The sequence below is a fragment of the Hylobates moloch genome, unplaced genomic scaffold, assembly GCF_009828535.3.
Source record: "Hylobates moloch isolate HMO894 unplaced genomic scaffold, HMol_V3 SCAFFOLD_3, whole genome shotgun sequence".
Taxonomy (NCBI): Eukaryota; Metazoa; Chordata; class Mammalia; order Primates; family Hylobatidae; genus Hylobates; species Hylobates moloch.
Genome location: NW_026652278.1, coordinates 74,352,315 through 74,368,568, shown reverse-complemented (window position 1 = coordinate 74,368,568; position 16,254 = coordinate 74,352,315). Strand labels below are relative to the sequence as shown.

The window sequence follows — 16,254 nt, the reverse complement described above, 5'->3', positions numbered from 1 at the left end:
GGCAGGCGAATATGAAAGGCAATGGGCCCCAGTAGGAGAGAGAATCACTAAGGCAGGCCAGGGCAGGCTGCTCAGCTGCCCACAAGAATCTCACCCTCTGAGGATAGAAGGAGGGGCTCGGCTCTCTCTGACTCACCCCTTAGAGCCAGAACTGTTCATGTACATCCCTGACCCATTCCCTCATTAACCCAAATGCCACATCCAGGGGCCACCAGAAACACTGCAAAATCAGACACCGTGGCATGTGAACCTGTGGATTATATCAAAAAAGAAAAAAACAACTTTAATTAGAAAAAAAAAACCCACCATGGTGGCAGCAACCACTCACTGGAGTGAAGAAGTTTGACTCTTTACTGTGGGAAGTCACTACACAGCTGCACAATGTCGGGGGGGCTGGATCCCCTCCTTTATCACAGGGTGACAAACACTGCCCTGGCACAGGGTGGGGAAAGTGGGCCCCCGGGTTCCAAGGCCATCAAGTCCCTGACCGCCAGCCCTGGATGGCCTCCACGTGGAGGTGCAGGAGAGGCTGGGCCCCAGCTCTGAGCTCCACCAGGCTCTCCAACGGGTCTGAGGGTCTCAGTGCCTGGCATCTTGTAAAAACCCTGATCTTAGCGACTGAAGCACTGTGAATTTCCACCACCAAAAACCCACAACCCAAAACCTGCCGAGTTTCAGGACACCGAGGGGCCTCCTCGTTAACCTGGTGAGAGGAGGCCTCTGTCTACCTCAGTGCTGTCATCAGGAAAGCAGCAGAGTGGGTGGATGTGAGTCAGGGGAGGCCTCAGTGGGAGAAGCACTGGGCCTGGAATGGAGGTCACCCAGTCCAGTGCCTTCTAAGCTTACTATTTTTATTATTTTTTAAGCTACAGAAGGCTTTGTTCAAAGAAACTCTGACCCAGAAACCCAACATGGAGGCAGGCAGAGCAGGACACTTTTATCTTCAGGTGGCTGGGGGAAAGGAAGGCTTCACAAGGTGCACACTAAAAACCATGGGCCTAGTGCGACTGATGCCACAGTCCACAGGACAGCAGAATGGCTCAAGGAGCTGCCTCCAGAATCTTATGGCAACTAGTTCAACAGAACTGTGATAGGCCTGGAAATGCATGTTTTGAAGAGCTGTCATTCACAGCAGCTTGAAAAAGCAAAGCCCCCACTGGCCAAATCTGGAACAATCTGAGCAGCAAAATAAACAATAACAACAATGGATTTTAACTCATTGAATAAAATAAGAATTCATGAGCCCATTCTAATATACACACAGAGATAAACAGGAGAGAAGGAAAAGTTATGTGTAGCACAATGATACATAGCTACAGCAGTTCCATATAGTTAAACGATAAATGTAGGAGGAATTATGGAATTAAATCATCGCATTCAATACCCATGACAGAAACAACCGACTGTGCCCAGAATCTGCAATGGGTCCTAAAACCAGTCATGAGTTTGACATGAAATAGCACACTGTATTTGCATAGTCTCAAAGTATCTCCCCACAGGACACGTACAAAGAACAAAATAGTAACTTAGAGGGGAGAAACCCAGCAGACATCACCATAAGCAAGCGATCATTGTTAATATCACCGGTAATGACTCAGACCCACAACATGTGCCTCCCAAGGGGATGCACCTAGGACTCACCATTTCTGCAGTATTCCTGACAAAACTGCAAAACTTGCATCTAACCATGAGGAAACAACAAACAAACTTAAATTAAGGCAGATAATACAAAATAACTGGCTTCAAGTAACTGAAACATAGAGTTTGTGGTCCTTCTTGGAGAAAAAAAAAACAGCAAACAAAACATTCAGGCCTTGGGCCCCATTGGAGATTTTCACTTTTACGTTTTTGAGACAGGGCCTCACTCTGTGACCCAGGCTGGAGTGCAGTGGCACCATCACGGCTCACTGCAGCCTTGACCTCCTGGGCTCAAGTGATCCTCCTACCTCAGTGCACACCTGCAGTCCCAGCTACACAGGGAGATGGGGTCTCCCTGTGTTGCCCAGGCTGGTCTCAAACTCCTGCTTAAGCCATCCTACTGCCTCAGGCTCCCAAAGTGCTAGGATCACAGGCATGAGCCACCACGCCCAGCATCCATTAGAGATTTTCAGAATGATTCATCAGGCAGCTCATTCAACTGCACCAGCAGCCTCAGGGCAACACCTGCCCACCCAGGTGAGGCAGGGCCTGGTCACCCACACCTGCCACTCACCCTACACCTGCCACCCACCCCACCCCCACTTCTCAAATGGCTAGGCAAAAGGAGGCCTGGCACCTTGGCTTCCCAATTGACGTCCCAACCTACTTCCCTCTGCCATTGAAGGTGAAGCTGCCCACTCACGGAAGGATGCTAGGCCAAGGCAGGCATAGTGCATGTGTCCTATATCCATACCCTGATCATCATGACAGGCCTGCTTCTGAAAATCTAAGTCTACATGAAATGTCTATACACAGAATCCTTTTACATGCCCCTGCTAAGAGCACATCAGAGCCTCTTCCTCAGCTAGTTGCAAACAAACGTGGAGAGTCTGGGCCCAGTCTACACTAGTATTCCCAATGTGAACAAGAACCCACGGGGTCCAAGGTGCTGTGCCTCCAGACCTCAGGAGGACTAGGCTGGGCCCTGTGGCCTCCCTAGATCAGCAAGGTTGAAGCAACCCACCCAGCAATCCATCACTGCACAGGCTCGCCTGCCAAGCCCATGGGGTGAAAAGGCTTTTGCTGTGGGAGACAAGCACCTAAAGACTTGTTTCTACATGTTCAGGGCACTGCTGCATGCAAGACAATGAGAATGAGACCGTGGAGACAAACACCAACTCAGAGTGGGACCTGTGCCTGACTCAGGGGACTCAGAACATGACTCCCTTCACTAAATGCAGTCAAGTAGGTGCTGGAGGGCAGAGAGGAGGAGGTGGTGGTGGTGGCAAGCTGGTCAGGAAATCCTCCCTAAAGCAGCTAGTTTAAATGTGTACTAGATGAGGGCAGCACATCTAGAAGCTCCCCAGTTTGGGATCGAGAGCTGTGCCTGAAGATAGGGAGGGACACACTGCAACGCATCCTGGCAGCAGGCAACTGTCTCACCCCGAGACTGACCCTCCAATGAAGATTATTAACAGAGCCTTCAGTGTATCCCCCGCTCCAGGCTGGGTCCTGCAGATGATACCAAGACAAAACCAGCATGGTCATCCTTGCAGGGCTGACACCATTGGGGTGGGAGCCACTCCTGAACACCATAGATGTTCCAAGTGATGAGTGGCCCATTCTTGGGGAGAAATAAACTTTGCTCCAATAACTTAGTCTTTAAAAGCTGGCTGTTACAGGAGCTGCTCCAGTAGGCTGCAGGGATTTGACCTACATGCCTAATGTAGATTTGAAGTGTTCTCTTTGTACAGGTCACAAAGAAACTACATAAGAGAGTTTAGAATTATATTTACTCCTCATTCTCTATGTTTCCATGCCTGAAAGACATAAAGATTATGGCTGTAAGATGCTTAAAAATCTTTTTATACAAAATTGCACAGTCAGCTAGAATATACTGTCAGTCTTCCATATATCCACAGGTTCCACATCCTCAGATTCAAGTAACCAGGATCAAAAATATTCAGGAAAGGCTGGGCACAGCGGTTCACACCTGTAATCCCAACACTTTGGGAGGCAGGTGGATCACCTGAGGTCAGGAGTTCAAGACCAGCCTGACCAATATGGTGAAACCCAGTCTCTAAAAATAGAAAAATTAGCGGGCCTGGTGGCACACACCTGTAGTCTCAGCTACTCAGGAGGCTGAGACAGGAGAATTGCTTGAATCTGGGAGGTGGAGGTTTCAGTGAGCTGAGAACGTGCCATTGCTTTCCAGCCTGGGCAACAGAGCAAGACTCTCTCTCAAAAAGAAAAAAAAAAATCACAAATGCTTTAAATTATATAATACTTACATAGCATTTACATTGTATTAGTTATTATAAGTAATCTAGAGATGACTTAAAGTATATGGGGGAAGTACATAGGTTATATGCAAATACTACTAAGTGTGGGGGCTAAAACCAATCTCCCTTGGAAACAGGACACCAAGGGACAACTGTACTGTGTTTTAAGGCAAAAAAACCCACCTCAAAGGATGGCAATCCGGAAAACTTCTGAGTCTAGGGTGGGACACTTTCCAGCCCACCCCAGGGCCTGGCTCCCCCAGCGTGGGGGAAAAAGATTTACAGAGCTAAAACAAAACAAACAAAAATCCTTTCCAAAGAAGCCATGAAAAGTGAAGCCCAGTGGGGAAAAATAAAACGAAGTGTGCCTTGTGAATGTCAAGGGGGCAGAATTTTTTAAACTGCAAATCAATGGTGAGAAACTGCTGGAAAAGGTTGAGAGGAAATCAAGAGTCAAGAGAAAGCAGATCATCCCCTAAAACAGAGCCAGAAAGGCAAGGGGCCCCTTGGGTAGCTGAGCAGGAGAGTCAGGGTCATTCCCAGGGACGCAAGCTCTTCCCCACAAAGCCCCAACCTTCGCCAGAATGCAGGGGATGTGCAGGCATAAAGTGAAATCAGGAGAGCACCTCAAACTGTTTTCTGCTGCAAAACTACTACAAAATACAAATTTACAGTCCCTCTTCTGGATTATTTATTTATCTGCAATATACACCAAAACATCTTTATAGAAAATGCTTTATGTTTCTTCCAAAAGCAAACGATATTTACGACCTGATTCTGATCCTGTTCTCCAGCTGGAACAGGGCGGGGCAAGTGGCACCAGATGGCCAGGAAGGCTTAGGGCTGTCCTTTCACCCAGGAGGGCTTCAGTTACACCCCCCGTCCCCACCCCCACCCCCATGTCCCAAAGATAACCTCACCAGCAGGGCTCTGGACCAAGGGGGCTTTCTCAAACTAGCTCCATTTCCAAGACATCCCCGGCACCAAGGAATAAGTGCTGTACACTGCACACCCAGAGGGGAAGGACTGCAGAGCAGGGGCTGCCAAACCTATTTAAAGTCGGCAACTTTCAGGAAAGCAAGTGGGTAAAGACGAAACAGGCTAACAAAGCGAAGGTGCAAGCATGACAGTGCGGCTGGCTGAGGCTGTGCTTCTCAAACATGAAAGTGCATTCAGGCCGGGCACGGCGGCTTGGGCCTGTAATCCCAGCATTTTGGCACACTGCTTGAACCCACGAGGTCAAGGGTGTAGCGAGCCTTAATTGTACCACTGGGTGTACAGTCAGACAGACACTATCTCACTAAAAAAAAAAAAAAAAAAAAATTGAAAAAGCATTCCAATCACTTGGATTACCTTGTTAACAATGCAAATTCTGATCCAGCTGATCTGGATGGAGGCCCCCAAGATTCTATAGCGCAGCAAGCTCCCAGGTGATGCCCATTCTGCCCATCAGCAGGTCTGTGGATGGCACTTTGAATAGTAAGGATGTAACACTGACACAGAGAAGGAAAACAACCATTAAAGCAAGTCATGGGAAGAAAGCCACCCATCTTTATTGTGCTTGATTTACAAGGATGCAATCAGCTTCCCTGGAGGAATGCTTTAATTTTGGGATTTGTTCGGGATTTTGTTGCATCCCACTGGATCCTCACAGATTATTTTTATTCCCATTTCTCAGCTATAAAAGCTACTCTAACCAAATGACAGAGACCCGCCTCCGCCAAGACCACCGCCCTCCTGTGTCGTGCCCGGCAGAAACACAGCCTAGAGCAGTGACACAGGCTGGCCCCGAAGACAATGGGGGGAAGTCAGACAGGCAGCAGGCACAGGGGGGCCTGGTAGGCAGTGCTGGTTAGGGCTGGTGGGCCCAGAGGATGGAGGCTGGGCCAGGAAAGGCACATAAAGGGCAGAAACCCAGCCTGAAAGGTCACCAGGAAAAGAACATTTTGTCTCCTAGAACCTGTTGACAAAATAGAGGCAAAATTTAAACCCAGTCTCCACCCCCAAAGAAGAGGAATGGGGATATTGTTTTCGTTTTTACTTTTAACAAGTTTGTTTTTACATTTAAGAGCTTGGCCTCACTTTGGCAAGAGGTAAAATTAAAAGCTTTACTTCCCTCTCCCTGGATTCCACTTCACAACAGAGGGGCTACACTAATAAACAAAAGTAATGTGCCATTTCCAAGAAAAGCCAAGGCGAGGTCCAAGGTAAGACTACTCATCAGTGAGCTCCAGGGGCCATACTCAGCGCCTGAGAACTGGGAGTGTGTGTTTGGGCTCAGGGTGGCTCGGTTTCCATTTGAAAACTACAGGCATCTTTTGAGGTGATCATCACCACCCCTCAAGAACCTGAGGAAGAAATGCCCAGGAAAAGAGGGGCCCTTTGTTAATTCCATCTGATGACATTTTCTTCCAAAGGATCCTGAGTTGGCAAGAGAGATTCCAGGTAGTGGAGTTAGATTAATAGAACCATTTTGGAGTTAGATTAATAGAATTCCAAGGGTTATAGCTAAAATGTTCCCAAAGTTCCTCTGAGCAACACTTCCATTTTCTAGTAAGAATCTACACCCCAGGAAGTGACCCACCAAGGTCACCCAGTAAGCCAGAATTCAAACCCCAGCCTCTACATCCATTGTGTTTTTCCCAGAAAGAATACTGAGCTGCCTCGACCGTGACTTTCCCAGTCTTGTTTGGGTCCAACAACGTGTAAACTAAAAACAAAATTCTAAGCCCCATAACCAACTAAACAGACCCTCTTGGCCACGAGGACCCCAGAGAAACCTGAAAAACAGCTCTTGGCCACAACAAGGAGGAGGTTGGAAAGGCCTCATTACATACCTCCTTCCTTTTGAGATTTAGACAGAAAAACTGACCATCATTAATATTAAAATAGAGATTATAAGACTAAGAAACAAGACTCTTTGTGACAATAAGATACCGAAATATAAAGAGGACCGAAGGCCATGCCAGACAAGGGTTAAGTCACTCACCCCACAGCTCTAACCCAGTGTGTATTGGTTAACAGGCTTCCTTATCTTACCAGTCCTTTCTGCTGACTCTAAATTTTTGAACAAAGCTTTACTCCTTTAACGAATTACAAATTAAAGAATCTCTGAACCCACCTATGACCTGTAAGCCTGTTTCATGATATCCCACCTTTCTGGGCTTAACTAATGCATATCTTTCACGTACTGACTTATGCCTTTGCCTGTAACTTTTGCCTCCTTAAAATGTATAAAACAAAACTGTAATCCGATGGCCTCGAGCACCCTTTCCCCGCAACTCTTGAGACTGTGCTTTTCCCAGGCCGCAGACACTCACTGGATCGGAATAAACCTCTTTAAAATATTTTAGAGACTTTGGTTTTTCTGTTAACATACCCCACCCCCCACCAAAGTGGCATCTGTGTTTCAATGCCTTTCACGATGAGCACCAGCTCTTTTTACTTTGAGTCTTGTAGGTGCTACATTTGCTAAAATGAGGGCTGGGTGCTGTGGCTCACACCTGTAATCCTAGCACTTTGGGAGTCCGAGGCGGACGGACAGCTTGAACCCAGGAGATGAGTTCAAGACCAGCCAAGGCAACATTGCAAGAGTTCATCTCTATGAAAAATTTTTAAAAATCAGTCACGCATGGTGGTGCGTGCCTATGGTTTCAGCTACTGGGAAAGCTGAGGCAGGAAGATCACTTGAGCCTGGGAGGTGGGGGCTACACGAAACCATATTCATGTCACTGCACTCCAGCCTGGGTAACAGAGCAAGATTCCATGTCAAAAAATAAAATAAAATGAGGACACTCCAAGGTGCAACCCTATCTGGGGCTGAGGCTTGCTTCCTGATTTGTAAGACTTGGCTGATAAGAGAATCAAATAAGACAGCCAAGATGGGTTTTGAAAGGGTAAGATATAATGCTAAACACATAAAAACTAGTGGGAGTTATGAGTTCTATACAAAACAACTCTATTTCAAAGGCAGGTGCCTCACAGATTCTGTCTGTGGTTTAGAAAGGAGACAGTACGGGTTGGGGCGGGCACACCTCAGATAGAGAAGTCAGACAGCGGGTGAGAGTGGCCTTCACCCTGCCTGCAACCCCACACATAGCTGAAATTGTACCCCCAGAGAGAATGCTCTCATTTTGCCCACCAAAAAGTGGTGGGGGAGAGAAGGGAGAGATTCAGATGTGAAGGAGCAGGGGACAGTTCCCCTCAGTTAGAGAAAAGTCCTCACAACCATAGGGACCAAAATAAAAAATATTCTTAACCAATCCTGCTTCTGTTTTCAACAAAGACCAGGAGATTAAGAACGAGCATCCTTTGTGCCTGAGAGTGGCTTTTTCTGCCAAAGACCTGGAGGCTAACTCTCTCTCTCTTTAGTGTGCACCTCGGTGGCCCAAAACAGGTGAGACCTCTCTCTGTTCCCACTGTAGGTGGGAACTATCCTTCCGACCTATCAGAAAGATAGGTGTCACTATCTTTCTGATCCAGTAAGAGGGGATACTCTGTGCTTCTCTCAGCATGGCTGGGAGATAGGGGTACAGCCAGAGGAATTAGGGGTGCAGCCAGGGGGCTGCCATGCCTTTGGCTCAGTGGGCAGATTCATGTCACAAGGGCTTCCACCCCGCCAGCGCTGTGTGCTGACTGCCTGCTGCCCACTGCCAGCCTGAGATTCAAGAGCCTGGAGATGGCAGAACAAAGGAAAATGGCTGTGGCTCCTGCAGCGGGGGTGGCTGCAGGCTGAGCTGCCAGCACACAGGCTTTTCAGCAGCTGAGTGCTCGCGTGAGAAACAGGGGACACTGGGCTGAGCACTGAGGCACAAAGCAAGTGGGGGGCCTGGGAGACTAATAGCAACCCAGGCACGTGCCTGGCCCCCACCCAAGGGCACAGCTGGGCCGGGAAGACTCGGCAGAACTCACTCCCCAAAGCAGTGGGCAGGTGGCCGACAAGCCTGGCACAAGCTGCTCCTTGCCCAGCTGCTCAGAACTCTTACCCAGAGGTGTTCCAGGCAAGCACAGGGACTTGAGAAGGGCAAAGGGGGATCTTGACAGGGGCAGAAACTAGAATCTGAGAACACATGATGGGCCTTGGAGTAGCTCAAGGCTGTCTGCAAATGGACCTCTATTAAGCATAATGGGCTCCTGCTATCAGCAACAATAGCTGCACTGACCACTCCCTCTCCCACTCTCCTCCTTCTCTAGTCCCCTCCCACCCTTCCCCCAAAAAAATCTACAATGGAAAGCAGCAGGAAACCAGGGCAGAGTCCCTGAATAGCTCCACTGTGAGGCCCCAGGTCCCGCCTCCTCAGCCCCACAGGTCAGCCCTCACTGCCACCAGCCCACAATAGAAACCTCTGTGCTACCAAGGACCCTGGCCCAGACAATGAGCTGCACATGGGAAGCTCTGGCCTTCTCACGGGGACTGCATGTAACTGCAATGGTGAGAAGTTCTCTGAGAAGAAGGGTGGGAGAGCCATGGCAGGGACACAGGCCTCAGACCCACCAGGTCAGGGTCTATTTAGGAGGTCTATCTGCCAGCCAGCCCTAAAGTCTCCCTGCTTCCCACCCTGCCCTGACATGGGGCAGTGAGAGCCACACAGGGAAACAACCAGAGAGCTCCCAACACGGAGTGGGCACCTCCAACATGCTCTCACGACTGTCCCTCCTTCCCCACCCATCCCAGGAAGAACCGTACCCCGTTTCTGTTCTGAAAGGAAGCGCCCGCTCAAAACACAAAACCCATCTATTATTTTCACCAGGTGCCTTTTACGCAGGCTTTTAAAATCACAGGGTGGCAATCAGGCCCAAGGCGGCCTGAACAGGGAGGTCGCCTGAACAGGGAAGTCTGCAAAGCAGCAAAAGGCCAAGGAAGGCCAGAGCAGGAGGCCGATCCTCACACCAACCCCTGACACTGCGAGAAAATCTGCTCCCCTAAAAGCTGACGCCAGCTCCAGCTTGTTGCAACCAACGCTCCCCCTTCTCACCCCACATAGGTCCTGCAGAGTCATGAGGCTGCTGGAACCCACTATGGGAAGCCTGCTCCCCCCGTCCCTACACCCCAGCTCGCTCTGGCTGAGTCCTCACACTTTTAGGGGCACAGGCCGCATGACCCAGAGGGCCAGCCAAGGGCTGTAAATATGGAGCTCACGGAGACAGGCTGGCCTGAACTGAACCAAAGATGGACTTGGGTGGGAACCAACACACTGGCACCCCTCATGCCTTCCCAGTAGTTTCTCTAGCTCTTGTCTCTGTAGAAGGCCAAGATCCCTCCAAAAGAAAACTTCGTAAACTTTCATTCCCCCTTTCGGAATCAAAGCCGCATGTTTCTTTTCCTTTTACACACCTAATGCAGTAACTCCACATCTAGTCATTTCCACTACAGACCTACAGCATGCATAAGACACTCCTGCAGCTTAGCCTATAGAAACAAAATACTGAAAGCAACCTCAAAATCCATCAATAGAGGGCTGGTAAAGTGAGTCATCATTCACTGTACAGCAGAATCACGCGCTGCTGTTAAAAAGAACGGACTAAACTATGTGTGCTAAAATGGAACAATCCTGGGATAAATTTTTAGAGTAAAAATCAGGAAGTGCAAAACAGCATAATTAGTATACCACTGGGGTAATAAACAAGAGAGGAATACAGACACGCTTGACTAGGCACTGAACATCTGGTGACAGGGGCCTCAGGGGAGCAGAACTGAAGGGGTCAGGGATAGAAATAGGAGTTTTCACCGTGTATCTTTATTATGTGTTTTTCATCATGTATACATTTTTGTAAATAAAAATGTTAAACCTAAATTAATATTTAAAACGCCTAAAGTTTGTGGCTGGACACGCAATTTTACCTGTAGCTGTCTGCAGGCAGATTCTGGTGTTTCCCTAGAAAAAGGCAGAGTAACGGGGAGGGGAAAGGAATCAAGGGGAAGGAGGGGGTCAGGCAGTGGCAGCTTCAGGGATACAGACTCACCAACTCATAGGGCTCCCTGCTTACGACTCCACCCCAAGTCTCGAAATAGAAAGTTTTCCTAAGAAGAGCAAGAGCAGATTCTGACAAAGGCACAAAACAAACCAGACCATCTGCTGCCAAGCCCACTTCATGATAAAACTGTAAGACCCCAAGGTTCAGGCAATGTAGGCGATGCAGGAGACGGGGCTGAAACCCAGGCATGCCGGGCATCCACAGGGACCCTTCTCTGAGCCCTCCCCACTCAGTCATCACTGGAGCTCGAGGTCCTAGTGCTATGAACACATCCCAGTTTCAGCAACTAAAGAAAGCTATTTCAACAGATTTCTAGGCCTGGCCCAATTCCAAGGACAGGCTAAAAACAGTTTCTTCAAAATCCCAGCTCAAAACCCCATTCCCTAACCACTAAACTCCATGTACCTTCCAGGAAATGGAAGCTGCAAAATGGAGCTGTGAGATGCACTTGTAGATTTATTCCTCACTAAAGGAATACATATATGTTGTTTAAAAGCTTCCTTTAACCGACGTGTCAATAAATACTCTGCACTCAGAAGCACTGATATACTTCCTCCAAGTGATTTTTCCCCCTAAGGAACAATACAAAAACCATTTCAGCCTTTCCTGCTGCTGAGGGGAATGACACAATGACCATTAGAACCAGGACTGGCCAGACCATTTGAGTGAGAGATGTGGATGGCAGGGAGTGGTTCACAAACAGAACTCTATCTATGTAGAATAACTCCTCCACCCCACCCCACCCCATCACATCCCATCCCATCCCACCCCATTCCTACCCCCTAGGCCACCAGAGCAGACAGAAATAAACATCTCCTAATGACTGCCCAGACCACAGGGAAAGAAGGCCAGAGAGGGGGAATGGGTATATTTGGTTCCCCTTACAGAACAAGATGCTTTCTGAAGACTGCTAAATATGTTCAATAAGTAGCCCCTGAATTAAGAAGCACAAATAAAGTGCCCAGGAGTTTGACACCAGCCTAGGCAACATAGCAAGATCCAATCTCTACAAAAAATTCTTTAAATTAGCTGGGTGTGGTGCTGCATGCCTGTGGTCCCTGCTACTCAGGAGGCTGAGGCGGGAGGATCACTTGAGCCAGGAAGGTGGAGGCTTCAGTGAGCTGTGATAGGGCCACTGCACTCCAGCCTGGGCAACAGAGTGAGACCCTGTCTGAAGAAGAAAAAAAAAAAAAGGCAAAAATGAGATCTCACAACAGTGAGAATCAAACTGGCACCTGAAGCCCTCATATCTCATTCTGCTCCTCTCGGTGGCTCAGTGCAAGCCCTCAGCAGGTCTTGCCTGTAATCCCACAATCCTCTGTGAAACCAAGACCAGCCCCTCTCCAACGGTCTTTCTGCAGGAGTGAGCAGAGCCCAACTCAGGCACTAATCCTCAACGCACCAAATCCTGGCACCTGCCTTTGCCACCTCATCAGTCATGCCATGGAGGGGAGCGTCAGGGCTACCCTACGCCAGAGGAGCCCTCTACTAAACCTGCCCTCCCCACCCCATCCTGGGCACATGCCACTTGTTCCTCTTCGCTCACACACTTAGCATCCCAGAGCCCTTGGGAATAAATCCCCCCCCCCACTACCACCAACTCTGATTGTGGCATGCCCCCCTCAAAAACCTATCTACATTTATACCATCACTTGTATTTCACAGGAAACTACTAGAGTTACAAAACACAATGACTGTGGCAGGTAGGATGGCTGCAGAGAGCAGGGTTCTGTCACCACCACTGTTCCACTGCAAGGGTGGAAGCTAGCTACAGAGCCTCTAGGAAGGAGGGAAGGCCCCATCCACAGCTGACAGGTTTTCCTTACAACAGCAAGGGCCTGGTTCCTGAAAAGCTGACTGTTGAGACAAGATCAGCCTCCAGAAAAGGAGGCAGGCCAAACAGGGTCACCTGTGCAGGGGAGGCTGGAGGGAGCTGGCCCTCAAGAGAGGCAGAGTCTGATCAAGTAGACAGGAGGGCCACAGAGAAAAGGAGGAGCCTCACTCACAGAGAAGGAGGAACAAGGTAGGCTGGAGCCAGGGACCTGAAGGCCTCAGACAGAAGGAAGCTGGTGAAGCTCCCATAGGCAAAATGCCCAGGAGCTCCAGCTAGAAGGCCACAGGAGTGTGCAGTCCAGGCAAGTGGAAGAGATCCATCCCCCACAGCACCTCCCTCTGCCCAGCTCAGACAAATGGGACAGTCAATCCCCAGGCTGATGGAGGCGGGAGCGAGAACCACAAAGTTGTCAGACTGGTTTGCCCAGGACAGCGAGAGCAGGAAATACAAATTGCAGCAGGAGCTCAGTTTCAGGGGGCAAAAAAAATAGTCCAAAGTGACATGGCTGTGGTCTGACAGCCAACAGATTTGGCAATAGAAGGCTAGAGGGGGATAGCTGTTATAAACAGCAAAATTGGTGGGCTGTAGGGAATTAAGGACCCAGGTCCATGCGATTTCCTGGGTGCAGAGGGGAAATTCAGCAGACCAAGAGCAAGGGAGCCAAGGGACAAGGGGCCAGCAGATGCTGAAAAGGACCAAGGTTTCTGGAAAAAAAGAGAGTGACACTTATAAGAAGGGACACCTACACTTACAAGAAGGGACACCTACAGGGAGAGAAACCTGTCCCCTATTCTTGCACTGGCCCAAGCTCAGGAACACTCACACCTGTCTCCTGAGGGACAGGCCAGTGCAAGAAGAATGGACAGGACACTGCCAGCCACGGGATACTGACAGGGATTCTGTCCCTGACCAAACTTTATTCCGCTGAGATCTCTACTCACCTGGTCCTGACCTAGGGCTCCTAGCTCCATTCTCTCTAACAGCTTAGTTTTAGCAAAAATCCTGTTAACCAGAATCCCCCACCCTCAATATCTAATCACCCTGGATATCTGATCGTATTTCTCATCCTCTACTATCTCCCAGGTAAAACCTGATCACCCTGGCCTGCCTGCAGCAAGAATTCAGTTAGCTAAGTTTAGTAAAAATTTCCCTACCCTCTTAGAAATTTTCAGGAGCCCCCACACTCCGCTCCTTGGCTATTAAGTTCCCACTTTTCTTTGTTGTATTTGGAGTTGGCCCACTCTTTCCCCCCTACTGCAAAATCCATTGTGATAATTCCTACACCTATTGTAATAGTCCTGAATACAGTCTACCTTACCAGTTTAACAAGTGCCAGAGTAAGTTTTTCTTTCACCGGTTCCCTAAGTCTTCCTGGACCCATTGCTCCCACCCCTCACTCAGGGTGTGTAAATTACTTGGTGTGGGGCTGTGGCTGGCATCCCCTACCAAGCCCCTGCCTGGCCCAGGGACACAGGAGAGGACCCTGAGCACAGCTGGTGGGCACCCAGATTGGGGACAGACACACTCCTACTGCTGAGAGTCCCACAGCATCCCCAGGATCACCACTCAGACCTTGAGGTACAAACAAAAGAGATTCGGGAGGGACCCATTTCCTTCCACTACTGTGGGGCCTCTCTCCTGGATGTTAGGGCTCCAAACTCCTCTCAACGCCGTGCAGTGTACAGGAGCACAGGCTCAACAGCTGGGACGCATAGTCAGGCAGGAAAAACCCAGAGAAGGTTCACTAGCCCCTTGTTCCGGTCCCTCCCCAAACCTTACCCATGCAGGACAGCCCAACTCCAGCTCTCCCAAATGCCAGGAAACACAAAGACTCTGAGGCAGCACCAGGAGCTCACCTCTTACCAGAATCCCAGAAGCCACTTTAGAGACAACTGCCCCAGCTCTCAGGCTCCCAGCTCAGGCCAGCACAGCCTAAGAAGGGAGGAGACAGTTCCTCCAGCTATCTAGCTGAAAGGCACAGGCTCTCGGCCTTCTCCCTGGCTGCTCAGTTGGGAGGCAGAACAGACCGCAAGGGGTGAAGAGTTTCAACCCTAGCCTGCCCAGGCCCACTTAAGCTCTGGTCTCCAGGCCTGGCCTGCTGCCTCCTAAAAGAAAACCACAGCCCCACCCAACCCTACCCAACCCCACCAAGCCCAAGAGCAGAGGAAGTGAGGTTTCCAGAATCAGCTGCTGGTGAGCACTTGCTGAGTGCCGCCAGAGATGGCAGCTGTCTCACACCAGTGTCGGGCCTAACTCAGGGACTTTGGATCTTGCTTCTCAGTGTACTAATGCTTCACTGCAACCCCGTGAGACAAGAAAGGCAGACTTGAATCTTCTCACTTTACAGATGGGAAAAGTAGCCAACTTTTTTTTTTCCAGGAAGAGAAAAAAAAAAAAAAATCAAAGACTCGTATAGGTCACTCAACTAGAAAGTAGGTGCAACTTGAAAGCTTGCCTCACCGCCGTCCACTGTGCAGGCTGGACAGTGTTATTCATCTTCACATCTTCACGTTTAATCGAGAGAGGCACTGGACACTGCCCCCCTGCCAGGGCCTGTGCTCCACCAACATGGCTACTTGCCCTGTCTAAACCAAAAGCATACGCAATTAAGGGAGAAAATGGATGTGGAAATACTATGAATAACCTCCTTGATTCACAGTTAGAGAGGACACTGCTATAATGGAAGATAAGCAAACTGAAACGCTGGCATTCACCTAGACCAAAGACTCTCAAAACTTCATTCTACACAGCTCCCTGGGTACTCTGATGGCCTGCCAAGAGTGAGACCCCTGCTGGAGACCACCACCACGTCTCAATCCACTGGCAGAAAAACGGAGGCCCTGGAAAAGGTGGAAATATGCCTAAGGAGAGTGAGTTAACCATGAGGCAGAAGAACCTGAGGCCTCACCACCTCCAACAGTGTCTGCTGGCCCCGAGGGAAATCACCAGAGACCAAGCAGGTGACCAGGCACAAAATCAAGAGCCACAGTGTGGCTGACTCTTCAAAATCCTGCTAAGGTGGCCTGAGGGGGAAAATGTAACTAACAGAGGGTTCCTACTCCCTTCTACAGACCAGGGATCTGGCCCCACACTCAATCCCGTCCCCAGTGGGAGTCCATCTTCAGTCACCTCACCACTACTGCTTTCCACACCCCTATGCCTGCAAGCTCAATCCCTGAGTCCCACAAAGGTGGGGAGGACCAGGCCTGCCTGGGTATCGCTACCTGCTCCTGCTTCTAGGATAGGTGGCTGCCCCTACAGGCCACATCCAGGTAGGGGATGGAACATGCAAGATGTCCAAGGACTGACAAGGCAGGGCAGAGACAGGCAGCAGGAGCCTAATCCCCTTCCCATAGGCGTGTTAAAGGCCACCAGGACTCAGTGGCAGGAAACAAGGATCATCATGTTCTCTGTCCCTCTGTCCAAGCCACCAGGGGTGTTCCCACTGATCGCCATGGGTCCCCCCAGTGAGGACAACGTAAAGCAGATAAGTGATGAATATGCAGTGTGAACAAGAAATAAACT

The 16,254-nt window shown here is 49.5% G+C and overlaps 1 protein-coding gene across 3 annotated transcripts in view; it reads right to left on the bottom strand.

Moving 5' to 3' along the window:
• The window catches only part of TSPAN14 (tetraspanin 14), a 68,989-nt gene that overhangs the window by 49,197 nt on the left and 3,538 nt on the right, over nucleotides 1–16,254 (bottom strand). Inside the window, exon 1 of one of the 3 annotated variants that reach the window (XM_058436436.1) lies at nucleotides 5,274–5,405. The exons of 1 other annotated variant lie outside the window; for it this stretch is intronic. The gene's annotated coding sequence lies outside the window, so the exon portion shown is untranslated. Of the gene's footprint in view, nucleotides 1–1,641; nucleotides 1,661–5,273; nucleotides 5,406–16,254 lie in introns of those variants that run through there. One more of the 3 variants, XM_058436434.1, reaches the window with a different exon arrangement.